Source organism: Cryptotermes secundus, unplaced genomic scaffold (genome assembly GCF_002891405.2).
Source record: "Cryptotermes secundus unplaced genomic scaffold, Csec_1.0 scaffold146, whole genome shotgun sequence".
Lineage (NCBI taxonomy): Eukaryota > Metazoa > Arthropoda > Insecta > Blattodea > Kalotermitidae > Cryptotermes > Cryptotermes secundus.
Genome location: NW_019733838.1, coordinates 2,373,350 through 2,387,645, shown reverse-complemented (window position 1 = coordinate 2,387,645; position 14,296 = coordinate 2,373,350). Strand labels below are relative to the sequence as shown.

At 43.7% G+C, this 14,296-nt stretch overlaps 1 protein-coding gene across 2 annotated transcripts in view; it reads left to right on the top strand.

The window, feature by feature from the left end:
• Nucleotides 1-14,296, top strand: part of LOC111868198 (MICAL-like protein 1) — a 75,725-nt gene that overhangs the window by 26,225 nt on the left and 35,204 nt on the right. Inside the window, exon 1 of one of the 2 annotated variants that reach the window (XM_023858638.2) lies at nt 6,339-6,418. The exons of the other annotated variant lie outside the window; for it this stretch is intronic. The gene's annotated coding sequence lies outside the window, so the exon portion shown is untranslated. Of the gene's footprint in view, nt 1-6,338; nt 6,419-14,296 lie in introns of those variants that run through there. 2 annotated transcript variants of the gene reach the window in all.

Genomic DNA, 14,296 nt, shown 5'->3' with positions numbered 1-14,296 from the left:
AATTGATTTTGAGGATCGCGTTTCATATGACCTTAATTCAACAATTAGTACACCTGCATGCCTTGAACGTTTCATTTTACATATTTACATATTTCGGCATTTTCTGACACGAATATTACCATGTTTCGTTTACTTCAATTTACGAAGCTACATACACTATGCACGAATAATTTTAGCCCTTTTACAGATTCACATGAAACTGAACGTACGCGATATTTATTGTATACGACTCTTGTCATACATGCGTAAATCCCAGTCCTTTTAATACATTTAGTAGTTACGTAGTGGGCTAAATAGACCGTCTCTGTGGTCTAGTGGTCAGAGTTCCTGGCTACATATCCGGAGGTCCCGGGTTCGTTTCCTGACCCTACCAGATTTCCTGAGCAGTAGTGGGTCTGGAATTGGGTCCACTCAGCCTCTTGAGGATAATTGAGGAACTATATCAAGGAAATAGCGGCTCCGGTCTAGAAAACCGAAATAAACGTCCGTGGGGATTCGTTGCCCTGACGACGCGACACACTCTGTCCGCTGAAGTTGGCACTAACTTCGCGCGACAAGTGGCGGTCGCTCGGTCGGTATAGTTCGCTTGCGGACTAAAGGCCACGGAGTTTTTTGTTTTTGTGTAAGTTTTTAGTCCTTTGACATATTTTATTGAATAGTGATAGTGAACAACACATCTTTTATATAATATGATGAATTTGTTTCATTAACTTGGCTGGTTCAAAGGACCACATGTTTTAAGGACTGAACTATTCACCTGGAAGGACTGCTGTGGATAAATGTTGAGACCTATAAATACCCTGTGTCGTATGTAATGCTTCAGTAAATCTGTTTGCTTCCCTAGTATGTCAGAAGTGTCCATGAATGTTGTTGTCTAAGCCCCTGCTATTGTCCAGTCAAGTGACATGCCCTGCCGATTTACAGCGCATTGCATACATCTAAGCAACAGACGGCCGTCACATGTAAACGTCACTCCGCTTTAGGATTAAGTAGTTTCCGAACGTTAGAGGTAATTGTACATTTATTTTCACAATACATTTTCGGGACCGGAAACATCTGATAAATTCAGGTTTCCATTTAATTCGTGTGCCTCTGTAGATACATTTTACTGCATTTGGAAGATTATTAAAACTATTATTTGATTTTCATATCTCAAAACACACTTCGTCAGTCTGTATGTATTTTCTTCTCCTGTTTCGCCCAATGAATCATGGTGCTGAGTAGAGCAGTGGCTGTCGGCGGTGTGTGTTTCAGCAATTAGCATCCTTTGCACGGAAGGATCATGCCCACTGCTCATCTTACACCCTACATAGTCTGACCTATAAACTTCTATACAGTAATTAATTTCTCACTATTCGTAGAGGTCTGTCACAGTGGCCGCGCGGTCTAAGGCACATGTGTTCGACAGTGCGTTTGAATCTCATTCGGAGCATGATATATGTCCACGTTTAATTTGTGTGAATTTTTTCACTATATAAATTTCATCTACTTATGAATCTGGATACTCCATGCAAAAAAAAAACCTCCGTTGCCTGTAGTCGCAAGCGAACTATACCGACCGAGCGACCGCCGATTGTCGGCGAAGTTAGTGCCAACTTATGCGGATAGAGGGTGTCGCGTGGTCAGCACAAAGAATCCCCATGGCCGTTAATTTCGATTTTCTAGACTGGAGCCGCTATTTCCTTGAAATAACTCCTCAGTTATCCTCACGAGGCTGAGTGGACCTCGTTCCAGACCTACTAGTTCTTAGAAAATCTGGTAGCACCGTGAATCGAACCCGGACCTCTGGATATGTAGCCAGGAACTGTGGCCATTAGACCACAGAGGCGGTCCGGGATACTCCATGCCCTGTGTAAATAACCTTACGAAAGAAAAGCACTGCTCAGGTGTGCCTGATTGCCCTACCGGCGTTGGAATACGGGAAGTATGTTGAAAGTAGAGTGATAACTACTCTAGAACAGGCATGAGATCCTGATCCGTGAATCTGTGAAGAAGAAAATTAAAATTATGCATCGAAACAAAAACTGTCTGCAGGAAATTGAAGCTACGGGGTACAAGAAGTCACAAATAATCTGGTGAATTCGTTTCTGCAAGTCATTTTTTAGTTGGAGGTGCTAGGTTTCCACTCAAATTTTGTACAGCGTTTCGGTTCCTAGGCTGTATAACGATGTTGTGTAAAGTAAGCCTCTGATATAATCCGAAAGTTCAGTACCATTGCGCTGTCAGTTGCAATGTTTCAGGTGAGTTAAATCAGTTCCAGTTCCTAACAACCCATGTTCCCAAGTCCCACCAGCAGAATGCATTATCTTGGTCCTTCTAAGAGACATCTTCTGTACCAGCATTCTGCATTATCTTGGTCCTTCTAAGAGACATCTTCTGTACCAGCATTCTGCATTATCTTGGTCCTTGTAAGAGACATCTTCTGTACCAGCATTCTGCATTATCTTGGTCCTTGTAAGAGACAGCTTCTGTACCAACATTCTGCATTATCTTGCCTCTTCCAAGGGACATCTTCTGTACCAACATTCTGCATAATCGTGTCTCTTCTAAGAGACATCTTCTGTACCAACATTCTGCATTATCTTGCCTCTTCCAAGGGACAGCTTCGGTACCAACATTCTGCATTATCTTGGTCCTTGTAAGAGACAGCTTCGGTACCAACATTCTGCATTATCTTACCTCTTCTAAGAGACATCTTCCGTACCAGCATTCTGCATAATCGTGTCTCTTCTAAGGGACAGCTTCGGTACCAACATTCTGCATTATCTTGCCTCTGCTAAGAGACAGCTGCCCCAACAATACTCTGCATGCAGTTAATATACCGTCCGAGTTATGTCTTGCCCATCTTCACCTTGGTGTCACTACTATAACATCACTGTGAGACCCTTATGAACGACGAACATTCTGAATTGTCCACTCATTCTTTCCTTGACTTCCATATATATGGAATATGGTACCAGACTACATGGTGTCATGATACAGAAGGTCACAATATATTCTTCACCGCCGTGGAAACCTCAAATCTTGTATTCTGACTGAGGTTTTCCTTGGGTTTCCATAGTCCGTTCAGGCAATTCATGAAATTGTGCCTAAATATAGGCTACGGCCACTTCCTCCCACATTTTTTTTTTCAATTCAGCATTCACACATTGAGTTTGCCTCTCTATAACCGGCGCAGTTACGCAGCGTTGTTATATTGCACAAGAATCTCGAACTTTATATTCTAGATAGGCCTACTTGGTTTGAGCTGGCTAAGGATGGGGTCCAGTGACCTTCCTGTATGATAGCGGTGATTAACCTTCTAGTTCCATAAAAGCAAGGAGTGTCTTGACCAGCTGAATAGCTCTAAATTGTTCACGGAAAACTCCTTACCGTGGAGATTTCTTTTAGTGAGCATCCATTGTAAGGCTTCTGGTATGAGGAAATGCATTATTTCGATTCGCACGCACGTATCGCCTATCTTAATTACTGAATACCTACCGACTGTGCTTTTATTGTCTATCAGTTGGCATTTCTGTAAATCAGCGGACTATTTTCTGGACACTGACCCTCTGGGGGAGATTTACTTGCACAGGAAAGCGGACAATTACATTGCTCTCACGTTGCCTTCCTGCCGTCATGCACTCTTCTTACTTCCGTTCACATTCACTTGTCCTGTACTCCTGTGAACTTTTTGTGTGTGTGGGGGGTGGGGGTTGGGGGGATCCATATTCTCATGAAACCCTACTTACACCCACAAGTTTTAAGATATCGTAGAATGTGCTGGGTTTTGCCCAGTAGGAAGAACGTGCCACGAAAGAATGTCGGAGGATTCTAGATCTCTGCACTGGCTGGAGGAGGGGTCAGTATCACTCTTCAGTTCTCCCTCTCCGGTGCCCGTTAGATTGAAGGCTGGGTGTTTTCCAGAGCGTGTCTGAACGTGGCTTGGAGATGAATTCCTGATCCTGTCTAGAGTCGAACCCCGGCCGTCCGTCCCGTAGCAGATCACCGTATTGACCTCGGCTCGTCAAAGAAAATGATGAAGGAAATAAACTGAAGGTGTTGCTAATAATTGTTCCTGGCTACAGGTCCAGAGGTCCGGGTTCGATTCCCGGCGCTACCAGTTTTTCTGACAAGTGGTGCCTCTAGAATGGAATCCACTCAGCCTCGTGAGGATAATTATGGAGTTATTTCAAGGAAATAGTGGCTCGGGTCTAGAAAACCGAGATTAACGGGCGTGGGGATCCGTTGCACTGATCACATGACACTCTTTATTCGCAAAAGTTGGCACTAACTTCGCCGACAAGCGGTGGTCGCTCGGTCGGTATAGTCCGCTTGCGGACTAAGGCCACGGAGTTTTTTTTTTGTATTGCTACTAATTTGGGGTTTTAGTAATTCATCGAATATGTACTTCGGGGCGGTGAGGGAGATTTCTCGTTCCAAGTGCGTCATCCACTGTTAGTAAGAGCTGAATTTTTCTTAAGAGCTAAACCGTAGAAAGTACGAATTAAACTCAGTTGTATTACACTGCCATTTTCAGTTGATCTCGGTGAAATGAACAAGGAAGTGGCATGAATTGACTTTTTAAGGAGCATCACAGTATAACAGCATGATCACAGTAGTTACTGCAGTAACAGCATGATTTAACATTAGGTAAACTGCATTTTGCACACAGAATATGTTTACGTTTCATGGGATTCTATCCCTAAACAACAATACCGTGCTGGCCTGTAGGATTGAGGCGTAGTGTGGTTCCTGTAAGGTATGCAGTGGATTTATATATGTTATGTAGACGTATTGAGCCGGGGTAGCGACTGGCTACGGGGGAAAAACCGAGGGGTCAGAGTTCGAGTCCCGGTAGGGGCAAGAATTTCCTCTTCTCCATGTCGTCCAGACCGGTTCTGGGGCCCATTCGGCCTCCTATCCCGTGAATACGGCTGGCTCTTTCCCCGGGGGTAAAGCGGCCTGAGCGTGAAGCTGACCACTCACCAACTAGTGCTGAGGTCAAGAAAACGTGGGTCTATACATGCACTTCCCCATTCGCCTTCAAGGCGTAGTACTTAAGTACAGGGACAACTTTACCTTCTTATCTAGACGAACTAAGTGCTTTAGAGGTTATGCTAGGTACATTTCGTATGTTCGCATCAACTTCTTATTTGGAGACTCTCTCATTGCCGCATTTAGNTTTTTAAGAAGTCTGATAGCGTTAGATACTTGCTTCACATAAAGAAGGGATCCTGTTGGACTAAAAAAACTCCGTGGCCTCTAGTCCGCAAGCGAACTATACCGACCGAACGACTGCCGTTTGTTGGCGAAGCTAGTGCCAACTTTTGCGGAAAGAGGGTGTCGCGTGGTCAGCGCAACGGATCCCCACGGCAGTTAATTTCGGTTTTCTATACCGGAGCCGCAATTTCCTTGAAGTAGCTCCTCAGTTATCCACACGAGGCTGAGTGGACCCCGTTCCAGACCCACTACTTAGAAAATCTGGTAGCGCCGGGAATCGAGTCCGGGATCTCTGGATCTGTAGCCAGGAACTCTGACCACTAGACCACAGAGCATCTTTAAGTGTGGGCTTCCCCCTTCCCCTCCATACACTGTATTTCCAATACGTCCATTGAATGGTGTATGAACTGAAACGTGTATACATACATTTTGTGGGTTATTTAGCTACGGCATCTGTACCTCACTATGTATTTATTATTGCTAGTGGGGTGGGACTAAGTCCCTTGTACTGCGGCCACTTCTGGCCTATTGTACCAGCCCCAGATGATAGGTGAGGGTGATTGTGGAGCAATTGGTGGAAGGAAGATTGGCAAGGGAAACCGAAGTACTCGGAGAAAACCTGTCCCAGCGCCACTTTGTCCACCACAAATTCCACTTGACGAGACCCGGGATCAAACCTTGGCCAGCCAGTGGGAAGCCAGCGACTAACCGCTTGAGCTATGGTGCGGCCACCTCACTATGTAACGTCGAATGATAACGTTTCTAGTGAAAAATTAATTTAAAAGGATATTGACAAACGCGGTCGTGGTCGATTTTGAGGTCCTTTCACGATATTTACTTGGGGGGGACTGAGGAAATCCTCGAGTAACCTCACTGAGAATAGCCAGTTACCAGGTCGAGATTTGAATCTGGAATTTTCCGATTTCGAATCAGGAGTTGTAGCCACTCGGCCGCGACGTCCGGTGCATAGACTCTCAGATCGCCGAGCTCTTTATATTTACCATTGTTTAATGTTACGTCACTGTTAGAAAGTGACGTAGAGCTTTACGTCACGACGAGAAAGTCACTACCACCTTCCTGACCGTTCCTGATGTTCCTGATACACCAGTGAGAAGCTCAGTCGCTCAGTTTGCTCATAGGATGGCACGAAGCGAGTTGTGTGAGTTGTAAGGCTTCTGAGTGGCGTTAATTGCACTGGAGTCCTGTGTACCTTAATGTAAGTCTCTAATATAGTATCCTGATTTTCTCTTTTTTTGGAATTTTCTGTTGCCATAGTTTTATTAAGAAATCAGTGAAGCAGCCAAATGTGCTATTTCTTAGTTTGATTGGGCCGCGGAAATACTGTTAGTCTAATTATATATCAAGAACCGAGATAGCGCAGTCGGTATCGCGACTGGCTTCGGGCCGGACGACCAAGGGGTCGGTGTTCGAGTCTCGATGGGGGCAAGAATTTTTACTTCTCCATGTCGTCCAGACCTGCTCTGGGGTCCACCCAACCTCCTATCTAATGGATACCGCTAGCTCTTTCACAGGGAGTAAAGCGGCAGGGGTGTGACGCTGACCCCTTACCTCCAGCTGGTGCCGAGGTCAAGAAAAAGTAGATCTATACATTCACTCCCTCAAACGCCTTCATGGCATAGAGCTTAATTAGTTAAGCACAGTAACAACTTTACCTTTACCTTTTACCTAATTATACATATACTGTATCTAGTTATAATCCCTTTTTTTGCGACAGCTTAGTACGAACCAGGAGTGGGAAGGTGTACTCCAATATTTCGCAAGTGAATTATTTGTCATCTTATACCACATTGAAATTCGTATTCATTTACTGCAGATTGTATTTGTTTTTTGTCCATTAAATTCATACGCGATTGACAAATTGTTTCAAATGAAAGTTATAGACTTTGATGAGATGTACGTTTAAATCATAACAGGAATTTTGTATTATATTTGTATCTGACAGATTCGATAACGCTCGATTTACACTTCGTCTGTAGTAGGACCAGTTGGGACAAAAATTAAAATTTACCCGACATGGTTTCTTAATGGTTTCTTCACCAATGCCAAATTCTTCGAAATCCACTGATCAGTGTTGCTGACAGACTGCCACTGGCGCCTAGTTATGTGTTCAGTGTGACTCAGGGAGGATGCAGACAGCCCTAGTTTTTCAAAGATTCGCCTTACGAAATTTCAGTTTTAAGAATGAAGCCAGTGGCCTCGGATTGATTAGTAATCCGAAAGCCAACTGGCTCGTCCGAAATCCCTTTCGAACAAAAACGGGAAACAGGCCAGCGTAACGTCGCCCAGTCATTTTCTGCGTACTTTCTGCTGGGATGTGCATTTTTTGTATGATTTTGCTGTTTTGGGGGGAAACTTTATTGGTATTTGTATAGAATAATAGGGCCCCTACTTGTTATAGCATTTTCTGTATCCAGTACTTATATGGTTCATTTCAGGCAGTCAAATTGGTGATTTATATTTTTTTGATAGTTCGAGAACGCAGACCCCAGTTGTAACATTGCCTCCACGGGAAACAGTAGTTCACATTACAGACTTCGTGTTACGGATTTTCTCAGGAACGCAACTTTTCGTAGGGGCACGCGGTAGCGTAGTTGGTTCAGGCACTATGCTACAAGCCGGAAGATCGCGGGATCGAATCCCGATGAGGTGGATTTTTTCTTTTTACCTAATCCTTCCAGCCGCACTACGGCCCTGGGGCCGACTCATCCTCTAATAGAAATGAGTACCAGGAATAATCTTGGAATATTCTTGGGGGTAAAGGGCGGCAGGCGCAAAAGGCAGACAACCTTACCGCCATCACTGAGCCAATTGGCTAGAATATGTGGGAACCTCAACGTCTCACAACCCTATGGGCCTCCACGGCCTGTTATAGGGATACCTTTACATACTTACGCAACTGTTCGTAAGAGCGGGGCTGCCTTGTCGAGATCAGGCAACGGCTTAGATGACGAGTGGAGGGTTTGATTCGCGGCACAGACAGAGAGAGTCGTGTCCAAACCAACTCTGGGAACCACCTAGCCTCCTATCCAGTGGTTACCGCTGGATATTCGGGAGAACTTCGTTGATAAAGCGACGGACAACGGGCTGGACGACCGGATTTCGATTCCGGGCAGATGTAAGAGATTTTTCTGTACTCTGCAGTGTCCAGACTGTATCTGGGGCCCATCCAGCCTCATTTCTAAACCGGAGTAAAGCGGCCAGAGCGTTAAGCTGCCTCCATCTAGTGCGGAGATCGAGAGCGGTGGATATATACCTCCACTACCCTGTATTCCTTTGCTACGCGATGTATAACTGCCTTCTTACCGGTGGCTCTTTCCCGGAGGTTAAAGTGGCAGGGGCCATGAGATGACCACATACCAGCTACTAGTGTCAAAGCCCACCATACGTCAGAAAGACGTGGTGGTTAGTCAAGTGCAGGGATAACGTGACGTTTTACACAGAATCTGTTCCTTTTATCTTGATTTACCCACTTGTAATGAAGAAACTGCAAATTTCCATTAAGGTTTCCAGCTATCATTAGTTCAGTGTCCTGTCCCAGGAAGTGCTGTCGGATCGCGTGGTTGTGCAGCATTTGAATGATTGTGAAACAATGAAAGCGATGAAAGAAAGAGATAAACTAACCAGGCTTGCCACTATAACAGTTTCCGTTTATGACAGTCGAGTAAGTGTTTTAACTCGAGTGCGGGAGGGGCGGCAGGAAGTACATTACGGAATGTTGGTGGGGAAAGCTCGTGGAAAAGCGGCCATTTGGAAGACCGAGGTGGTGAGTTAAACGGGCTCCTAGGGAGTTGGGTTAAATTGGGGATAAAAAAAGACCGTTCGCCAGATCTTGGGGGGGGGGGATAATATAAAATGTATTGTCTGGGTCACCGCGCCCAGCTCGGCTCTGGGCACCATTCAGCCGTCTGTCAAATGGCCCCTTTCGTGCGGCGTAAAGTAATCGGGGCTTGAAGCTGGCCACTCACCTTTCTCTTTTAGTCCCAAGATTATGAATGCATAGTTACAAGCTGTCTCACGTTCCCCACACATCTTCTTGCTTGGTCTTGGATCTGATTAATCTGATTAGTTAAGTCCAGGAAGAACTTTACCTTTTATCAAGTAGGAATGTAGAAGTGATATCTAAGTTTTTTGCTTTTGATTTCAGTCAAACTATAAAGAGCGTTTTAATAGCTGCGGTCAGTGACTTACAATTTGATAACATCAAAATTTAAATAATTACAATATTTGTTTCTTTTAATACGAGAAACTACCACACAACTGAACATTTTGAGACGGCGCCTGAATCTTTAAAATAGGTGCAGTGGTGTAGAAATCAGTGAAGAAAGTCCCCGCCAAGCAGATGCTCTTTTGCGCTTTGTCTTTGTTAATCAGTCTACCTTAAGCAGTATCTTAATTATTTTATGGTTTATTTAAGGACTGTCAGTTACCGTTTAACGTCGAATGAGACTGTTATTGAATAATGAATTAGACTGTAGAACGAAGCGGATGTGGCCTAGTTCGAGGTACGTACCCAGCATTTGCTTGAACGGATTGAGTAGAACCACAGAACATCAGTTAGCAGAGCTGTTCTCTTGGTCTGGATTCGAACCCGTGACCTCCCGATTGTGAAGCCTAATGCTATCCGTTCTGTCGCGATGTTCATTCTTAAAGGGTACCCTGTCAACGTATTGTAGTCACTAAAATATTGCACTATGTTATATATTTCGGATTTGTGGACGTTAAGTGGTATTGATGTTGATGCAGTAACACAAATGCAGTTTACTCTTCACAGCGCCTTTTACTCCCGTTACTATACGGTCATCCTAAGAACATAGAAACTTGAAAAAAAAAAACATTCTTTCTGAAACCTGTGCTATGCAAATTGAAGAGGAGCCCGGATTTTGGAAGCTGCTGGGCTCATATACTTGGGATGTAAGTTGGAAACGCGACCTCATCTGCTCACAAAACGGAGTCGATTGACACATATTTCGCTTTCGTCCCCTTTTCTTAGTTTTCGAGCTGTTTCTTGCCAAAGAATCCGAGGTCAGAAGAGATAACACAGATTAACATATCGAACATTAATATGTAAGTTAAGATTTATTCATTTTGTCAACGATTATCCTCTGTGGTCAGAGTTCTGGCTATAAATCCAGAGGTCCTGGGTTCGATTTCCGGCGCTACAAGATTTTCTGAGATGTAGTGGGTCTGGAACGGGGTACACTCAGCCTCGTGAGGATAATTGAGAAGCTATTTCAAGGAAATAGCGGGTCCGGTCTAGAAAACCGAGATTAACGGCCGTGGGTATTCGTTGCGCTGAACACGCGACACCCTCTATCAGCTAAATTTGGCACTAACTTCGCCAACAAGCTGCGGTCGCTTATTATCAAAATGCTGGATAGTATTGTTATTTTCCTCATCCGAAATGACAAAACCAGGCAGTTGCCATGCCAGACGCGATTATTTATTAAGATTGTTATTTAACTACGCTGTCAGTATCGGAACTGTGTCCATCTGCTGTACAGTCTCTGTACTAACAGCGTAGTTAAATAAACTCAAAACGATAAATAACAAATCATCGCCTTTGCCATTGGAACTGGAAAATAATAAATCCATACACCATTTTAGTAATAAAGAAATAATAAACTAACTTCATGGAGCTCAGCCCTTCTTGAGAAACCACCAATTGTGTAGCTACTTAAGAACTTCTCCAGCATTTTATGGATCCCGAAGGTTCATTACCGTGTTCACAAGAGCCCTCCACTGGTCCCTAACCTTGAGCCAGATCGATCCAGTCCATACCACCTCATCATATCTCTCTGAGATCCATTTTAATATTCTCCACCTACCTGCGTCTTGGTCTTCCTAGTGGTCTCTTTCTTTTTGGCTTTCTAACCAGTATCCTATATGCATTCCTCTTCTCCCCATTCGTGCTACACTTCCTGCTCAACCTCAACCTCATTATAATTATACTCGGAGAAGAGCACAAATTGTGAAGCTCCTCATTATGCAGTTTTCTCCAAACTCCTGTCACTTGATCTTTCTGCAGTCGAAATATTCTCAGCACCCTCTTCTCAAATGTTCCTCCCTTAATGTCAGAGACCAAGTTTCACACATACAGAGCCACAGGCAAAATTATAGTTTTGTGCATTCTGATTTTTATAATTTTAGACAGCAGACAAGAAGACAGATTCTGGACTCAGTCCGGACCGGAATTCATTCCTCTGTTAATTTTCTCCTGAATCAAATAAAGTAGTACAGGATTGTTAATGAGTATGGAGTAGTTTCCGGAATGGGAATTGGCAGGGAAAACGGAAGTACTCGGAGAAAACCTGTCACAGAGTCACTTAGTCAGTCACACATCCCACAGGACCTGGCCTGTGATCGAATCCGGGCTGCCACAGTGGGAATTTGGCAATTGAGCACCTCAGCTATGGCACGGCCACGGTAATTTTTTTAAGTCATCATCAGGGCAGTAATCCTGATACCTTATTGGGTCACTGGGATTCAGGTACGGAAGGTCTAGCATCCAGACACTACGTTTCTCTTTCAAACGGATAATCACACTTTACAATTCGTCGGCACAGGTGACAGTTGGAAGGAGAAAGTGCGCAAACAAGCGCGGGAGAGTTTCATTTTCTTTTCCAGTGGAGCTCAGCAGTGGTGGGTTCGTTAACCTTTATAGCCAATTGCATGAATGCTGTCTTTTTCAGCGCTGTATGCATTAGTTATATACACATGGAGTAGATGTTATTGACATACTCTTTGGTAGAGAGTAGAATGACGGGATTTGTTGTGGGTCATGCAGCTGAGAAAACACACCACAACATTAATTCATTCTTGATGTTTAAATATATTTAACAGCACTGTAATTCATCAGTTTTACCTTTCTTGTACTTGGAATGAGGGAAAGTGTAGCAATTACAATCATTATCATCATCGTCATCATCACTGGGAAAATGGCCATTTTTGAGGCATAGCCTTCCTTAGAAGATTCTGCCTAATTTGTCTCTCATACCATCCTGATTTTACTAATTTGGATTTCGCAACAATATTTTTTACAATGGAAGATCATCCGCCTTGCGTCAAACCCCCAACCTTGAGGACCAGGTCCTAGTGTTTATGTCCCTCAGTGACAAGGTGGCCCAGGCACCGGTTTCCATTTTCATCGCTTTTTCCGGCTCGCAGGGTTACGGTGGAGGTATTCAAATCCGCCTCAACATGGGTCAGTTGAAATAAATAAAGCAAAATCAAAATTTTGACAAAAATTCTAGTATTGAGGTCCATAGTTACTAGTACACAATTAGAACGAAGACTAGGAAAGTGGATGAAACGTAGAGAGTCGGGGAGGGGAGGGGGGAGAGAGAGAGACGTCAGCTGTATGCTAGAGGCCTTAAGAATGAAGACTAAGAAAGAAAACACCGGCTGTAAACTGGAGACCCTGAGAATGAAGACGGAGAAACGGAGCGATTCGGAGCTTAGAAAGCGAGAGACGGCGTCAGCAGTAAAATTGTTGATATGTTCAGTTTTAGCCTAAGATGTTTTGTTTAGAGTATACATAGTAGACTCGTCTTTCATTTGCCATATTTTCAGACAACAATTTCACACTATGGTGCTGTTGGTAGCGGTGCAGGGCGTCAGGCCTTAGTTGTGATAATGAGTTAATTTGAATTATGAAAATATGGTGCCTCGATCATGTACAGAGCGAAATAAGCGAGACTAGGTATAATAGATGAAAAATGAAGAAACAGTAAAGATACGTATAGTGGAGCGTCGATTTAATGATCTCCAGGGTCGCCTGCTTGTGACGTAGTAAGCCCCAACTCGGTCGGAATAATATATATATATATAATTATCAGATGGTAATTACACTCCATACATGGAGGAACTCGCTGGCTGAGTCGGGACTGATGGCACGCACCAGTACCGGTATGGAATAGAGGCTGGTAGAATATCATAGGGGGACGCACAATGGACCAACAGTTGGTCTACGTGCATGGGGAAACCCACCCTCTCCAATACAATACAATAATAGTTCATTATCATCATGTTATATGCTGTTACATAACATAACAGTTGGTAAAGTGACATTAAACGAACCATGAATCTGCATGTATCAGAATTGACTTGGTTGTTCTCTCCATTAGGAATCAAGTTTTGTATATCTCTGCCTTAAACACACAGAAAGTGAAACCCGCTGTCCTTTGATGTAAGGGTGATTATAGAGTTCAGTTCAGTCACACTCAGATGTATTTCAGTACGTCTGAGGTTTTAAATATGATCTCAGCATTTTCTAAGATTTTTTGTTCCAAGAAGTTTTGAACTTGAAACGATACAGCTGTCTTGAGTCTGGTAATCAGACTCACTGGTTCAGCACTGCATCACTCTTAAGACTTATAGTTGGACATGACCCCTGAGGCAGTTCCATTTACTCCATTCTCACAGCTGTGCCCTTAAGATTCCATCTGCAACATGCTATTCTAGTGGCTGCTGTCCAAGAGATTTCTCAACATATGAGTGTATGTCTCTCCAATCCATACTGTGTGGCCATTCCATTAGAACCTCCTTTATTTCACATGACATTAGAAGTTCCTCCTTTTATAATATCCTGCATTTCCCATTTCTTCTGTCCCTCTTGGGTTCATATATTATCCTTAGTAGTTTGTTTTCAAATGTTTTTAGCTCATACCTTTCTTGGCCTTCATGGAATGTTTATCTGTTTATATTAGAATTATGTAATCTCTTATTCTCTGCATATGTTGTAAACGCCTTCATCTACATTATTGTAAGCTAAAAGAAAGTAAAGCTATCCCCGTACCAGGCTGTGAAGGCCCATAGGGTTGTGAGACGTTGAGGGTCAAAGATGGCGGTAAGGTTGTCAGCCTTATGTGCCGGCCGCGCTTTACTCCCCAGGAAAATTATTTAATTCATTCCTGGTACTCATTTCTGTTAGAGGCTGAGTAAACCCCAGGGCCTAGTGCGGCTGGAAGGATTAGGTCAACTGAAAAGAATCCAGTGACCTCATCAGGACTTGAACCCGCGACCTTCTGGCTTGTAGCATAGCTCCTCAACCACTATGCTACCTCGTGCCCTCAAT